Source organism: Coffea eugenioides, chromosome 8 (genome assembly GCF_003713205.1).
Source record: "Coffea eugenioides isolate CCC68of chromosome 8, Ceug_1.0, whole genome shotgun sequence".
Classification (NCBI taxonomy): Eukaryota; Viridiplantae; Streptophyta; class Magnoliopsida; order Gentianales; family Rubiaceae; genus Coffea; species Coffea eugenioides.
The window spans coordinates 12340186-12345786 of record NC_040042.1 but is presented as its reverse complement, the minus strand read 5'-3'; positions in this window follow the sequence as shown (position 1 = coordinate 12345786).

Sequence of the window (5601 nt, the reverse complement as noted above, 5' to 3'; positions counted from 1 at the left end):
TCCTGGTGGTGATGGAAAGCTGGCAGTGATGAAGGTCCTCTCAGCTCCAGTAGCAAAAAACCTCCTTCTCTTCTCGCCGTCGCCTTCTTCCCTCTCTCGGTTGCTTTTTTTTCCTTTTCTATTTTTCTATCCCCCTTCGACCCTCTCTCAAAACTCTCTCCTTGTCTTTTTTTTTGCCGTAAGCTTTTCTATCTCTTCCCCAACTCTCTGTAATCTCTCCCTCACTTCGTTTCCAGCCGACCCCTCTCCTGCTCTCTTTCTCTCTTAGCCGCTAACTTCTCACAGCCGTTCAACCCAAAGAACTCCCCTAGCCGTTCCTCTCTGTTTTTTCTCCCCTTGCGGCTACTGCTTTCTTAGCCTTTTATATGAAGCTACCTTCATCCACAAACCCTCAACTGGATGGTCAGGATGAAGGGCCTGGCCCTGCCTTCATCCAACCCTTCCAAAAATGGTTCCGTGGGTGCCCTTTGCACGCTGCAAAAAATTGCAGCGTGGATGCGGCGACCCATTTTTTTTTTTTTTAACTAATACAATAATAACAAAATTAATATTAAATAAAGAAAAACAACAATATAAAAAACTAGGAATAAGAGATAAAAAACAACGGAATGCTAATTAATTTTTCTTTTCTTCATTTTCCGTTTTTTCAATGTTTTTCTTCTTTTTTCTTTTTTTTCAAAATAACTTAACAAAAATAAGTAAGATGCTAAAAGATTGATTTTAAAAGACATAAAACATATTTTTTGGAACACTTTTCTTTTTCTTTTTTGAGAATGGCTAAAATAACTAAAACTAAAAGTAAATAAAACTAAATGTGACAAATAAAAATAGAACAAATAAAAATGAATAGTAAATAAATAAATAATAAAACACCAAAAATTTGGTGTCTACAGTTTGCTCCTCTTTGTCTGAGTTTTGGAAAAACTTGAGACAAAGAAGTGGACACCAAAAACTTACCTGTGTTATTTGGCTGTGAATGACTCGAACGATGGGGACTGACCCCCTTTTGAGAATGACTTGAACAAGAAATTTACAATCATGGGACTGACCCGAACAAAAGACTTAAAATCATGGGACTGACCCGAACAATCTTAAAATTCTTGGACTGACCCGAATAAAATTTAAAATCATGGGACTGACCCGAACAAAATTAAAATCATGGGACTGACCCGAATAAGCTGTAAATCATGGAGTGCATGCTAGTGGGACTGACCCACGGCTAGCGGCATGGTAAAATGAAAGGCGCATTAGTGGGACTGACCCAACGGCTAGTGGCTGTGAAAATGAAATGCTCACTGGCGGGACTAACCTCTGCTCCAATGGCTGTGAATGAAATGCACACTGGCGGGACTAACCTCTGCTCCAGTGTGATATATATGCGGTCAGCGGGATAGAACCCAGTTCTACCGAGGTTGGCGGGACAAAGCCCAACTCCAACGTGATATAAGCGGTCAGCGGGATAGAACCCAGTTCTGCCGAGGTTGGCGGGATAAAACCCAGTTCCAACGTGATTAAGCGGTCAGCGGGATAGAACCCAGTTCTGCCGAGGTTGGCGGGATAAAACCCAGTTTCAACGTGATTAAAGAGGTCAGCGGGATAAAACCCAGTTTTGCCGAGGTTGGCGGGACAAAGCCCAGCTCCAACGTGATATAAGCGGTCAGCGGGATAGAACCCAGTTCTACCGAGGTTGGCGGGATAAAACTCAGTTCCAACGTGAAAATGAGCGGTGAAAATGAAATGCTTACTGGCGGGACAAACCCAGCTCCAGTAGCGATGTAAACGAAATGCTTACTGGTGGGACAAACCCAGCTCCAGTAGCAATGAAAATGAAATGCTTGAAAATCGGACAGTGGGATAAAACCCGAGCCTGCCGAGGTCGGAGGGATAAAACCCGTGCCCTAATGAAAATAAAAGCGGTCAGTGGGATAAAACCCGAGCCTGCCGAGGTCGGAGGGATAAAACCCGTGCCCTAATTAAAATAAAAGCGGTCAGTGAAAAACCCGAGCGCCAGCTCGAGGGAAAAACCCATCCCAACGAAAATAAAAGCGCGAGTGGATAAAACCCAGCCGCCGAGATGAAAGTCACACGTTAGTGAGATAATCGATGCAACGGTTAAGAATGAAAAACGCCACGTCAGTGAGATAGACTCGATGCTAACCGTAGAAGAAAAAACCCACACTTGTGAGATTGACTCGATGCTACGGTGGTAATATGAAACGCGCACGGTCATGAGATAGACTCATGCTAACGCTAAAGAAAGAAACGCACACTATAGAATATAGACTCGATGCTAACGGTGTAGAAGAAAGAACGCACACTTTAGTGAAAAAGATCGATGCTAACGGGCTTGAATGAAAGAAACCACACGAGTGAGATAGACTCGTGCTACGTGGTAAAGAAAAGAAACCAACGTTATGAGAAGACTCTGATCTAACGGTTTAAATGAAAACGCGACACGTCAGTGATAGACGATGCTAACGTGGTTAGAATAAAACCGCCACTCAGTGAATAGGACTCATGCTAACGCGGTGAATGAAAAGAAACCCAACGTTAGTAAATAAACTCGTGCTAACTGGTGAATGAAACAATTCCCAACATGACTTTGTAATGTTGCGCATCAAAATCCAACCAACATGATTAAAGTTGACGTTGGCGGCCCAAGTCCAGCCCAACGTGGAATTTGAGGTTGCGGCACGAAGTTCAGGCCCAACATGATAAAGTGACGTTGGCGGCACCAAGTCCAGGCCCAACGTGATCCTTGTGAAGTTGGCGGCACGAAATCCAGGCCCAACGTGGTGATGTGAATAGTCAGTGGGATAAGACCCAATCCTGCCATCCATTGGTCAAGAAATTGAATTTGTTTTGTCAAAAAACCAGGAATTAAATTTGATTTTCCAAGAAACAAGAATTTGAACTTGATTTTTGACTTTTGACTTTTGAATTTTTCTGATTTTCCGTGAGAATCTTTTTCCAAAAATAATTTGCCCCAGTGTAGGGCCTTTTTCCCTTCTTTCTTCTCTTTCTTCAGCATCGGCCTTCCACAACTCAGAAGCTTTTCGTCGACTTCAACTGTGAATACCTGCACAGGGGGCTTACATGCACTCAAATTGTCAAGAAAAAGGTAGCGTGATTGATTTGAAAGTCTTGCTTGAGTCTTTGACGAAATTCTCAAATGGACTATAAAAATTTGCCCCAGTGTGGGCTTATTTTGTGAAGTCTTGCAAATAAAAATTTTGCCCCAGTATGGGCCATTTAATTGCAAAAATTTGTTTGGATGCCTCTCCATTTATTTGAACAAAGTAAGAAACTGTGTTTTCTCTATAATGGGAAGCAATCTGAACGTTTTGCTTAAAATCACACAGAAAATTCCATGATGAATTTCTCAAAATAATGCCAAATCACAAAAGATTTCTTCCTCACTTTTAGCATCGGTACCTAGAGTAGCGGGTCACCACTTCTTGTTGGCTCATCTTTCAGGGCCAATCGAGTGGGGTGTTATTTCTGATTTGAAAATGGCTAAAGGAAATAGAAGGTCAAGATTTGTCTTATTTTGCGTCCAAATTGTGTGTAACCCTTTCTATACCACATTTTGGTGAAAGCAAAGAGTTTAGCATCCTTATTTCTTAAGAAAACGTAGTCCACATATGAGCTTTATAGGCTTGCAACAATATGGATGGAAACGATAGCTAAACATGCAAAAACTGGTTATACCCTTATGATCATGAGTGATCGATGGATTGCTTATGAGCATAATCCTCACTTTGGGTTGTCATGAAGAAATAAGTCAACGATGGACTTTACGAGCTTGTAATGTGGCTTGAAGACGATAGTTAAAGAATAAGACTTTCAGGGATATCGCACTAAAAATCGCATTTTTCCAAAATTACCCCTATTTTGAACTCAAAAGATTTCAGACTTTGTTTGGATTTTCTCATCATTCCCCAGGGACTTCTGCGTCGAATTTTTCTGCATCTTCTTACATTTACTTTTCTTGCTTTGCTTTTTGCCTCTTTTTCCTTTCCCTCAACTTGGTGGGTTTTCACATGGTGAGTAGCGTCAACCCCATACCCAAGCAATTCAGAAATACAGCTAAAATTTTCGACATCAGAAATTTTCTTGACAGGGCCATTGCAAAGAACAGAAGTCAGGACTTTCGGCTTTTGTAATGGGGTCAGGCGGGGTGCTTAGAAAAGTTAAGGCTTGAAGGCAGATTTCAAGAATGGTTTAAGTAATCTGAGATCGCATTGTTGTGCCAACCCTATTTTTAGGGTTAAATCAGAATTTGCCCCAGTTTATACTCAATTGAGGCTTTTTCCCTTTCATTTTCTTTCTTCTTTTGATTTGATTTTTTTCTTTGGCTTTCTGCCATTTTTGAACTTTCACAAAATTTGCCCCAGTTTATTTTTTAAACTGAGGTTCTCTTTTCTCTTTTCCTTTTGATTTTGTTGCATTGTCACTTTTCACTTCTTGAAACTTTTTCCTTTTCAATTCAAACTTGCCCCCAGTGTGGGGTTTGCGATTCTCAGGGGTTGCCAAACGAAATAATTTATTCTGATGGCTCAAAAGGGATAACTAGGGATAGAATGTTTGATTGGAAAAGAAGAGGGCCTGACTTTTGCTCCGTCCCTTACAATAACTCTGAAAGGAAACTTTCGTTAATGGGAAATTTTTTTGCATGTATCTGAATTAACTGTCTGAGGAAGACCATTGTTCATCCATATTTGTGAAACATAGGTGGTTCGTGCGGACAAATCTCTTCCTTTTCTTTCTTTTCGAAAATTGAACCCAAGTGGAATCAAATTTCCCCAATTTGTGGTTCCCTCCTTATTCTAGCATTTTTGCTTTTCCCCTTCTCTCTTTTCTTTTTCAAAAATCCCCAATCTCCTTCCCCAATGTGGGGTGCGATCATATGTGCACTAGAAAAGAACCACCAATTTTTAGCTCAAATGAGGATGCAAGGGATAAATGGTGTTTAGGTTGTAAAAACGACGGCCAAAGTATCATTCTTACACTTCATGACAACCAGAGTAACGAAATGCTCATTGACAATCCATTCTTCTTTTTTGATATTTTTTAAAATTTTCAAGTGAAGGGTAGTGATCATCAAGGCGTTTATTTGGAACGAAATTATTCTTTTATAGGCTCAAATGGGAGAGCAAATGATAAAAATCTGTATAGGTAGTGAAACAAATGCTCGAAGTGTCATTCCAAATTTTCAAAACAAACAAGAATAATGCACATTTTTGCTTTCACTTAGATGCGATTGAATTGGATTAGACACCGCGGACATTTCCAAGCAAAAGTTGCCCCAATTTGCAATTTATCAATCAATGTGACTGATTTTATTTTGGGGTTAAGTGAAGGAGAAAAGTATCGCATGGGCCTTTTGAGTGACCTCTTTCAATGTTTGAGCACCCTTATTGTGTAGCTCAGATCCCCAATTTAGTGTACACAAGGATTTTAGAAAGCATACACTTGCGAATTTTCAGGCTGGAGGTTGAAAAAACTCTCAATTCGGTCTTATTTCTTAAAATTCATCATGAAATCTCTTAATGAACTCAATAAAGAATGAAATGTACACAAGTATTATACAAAACAAAT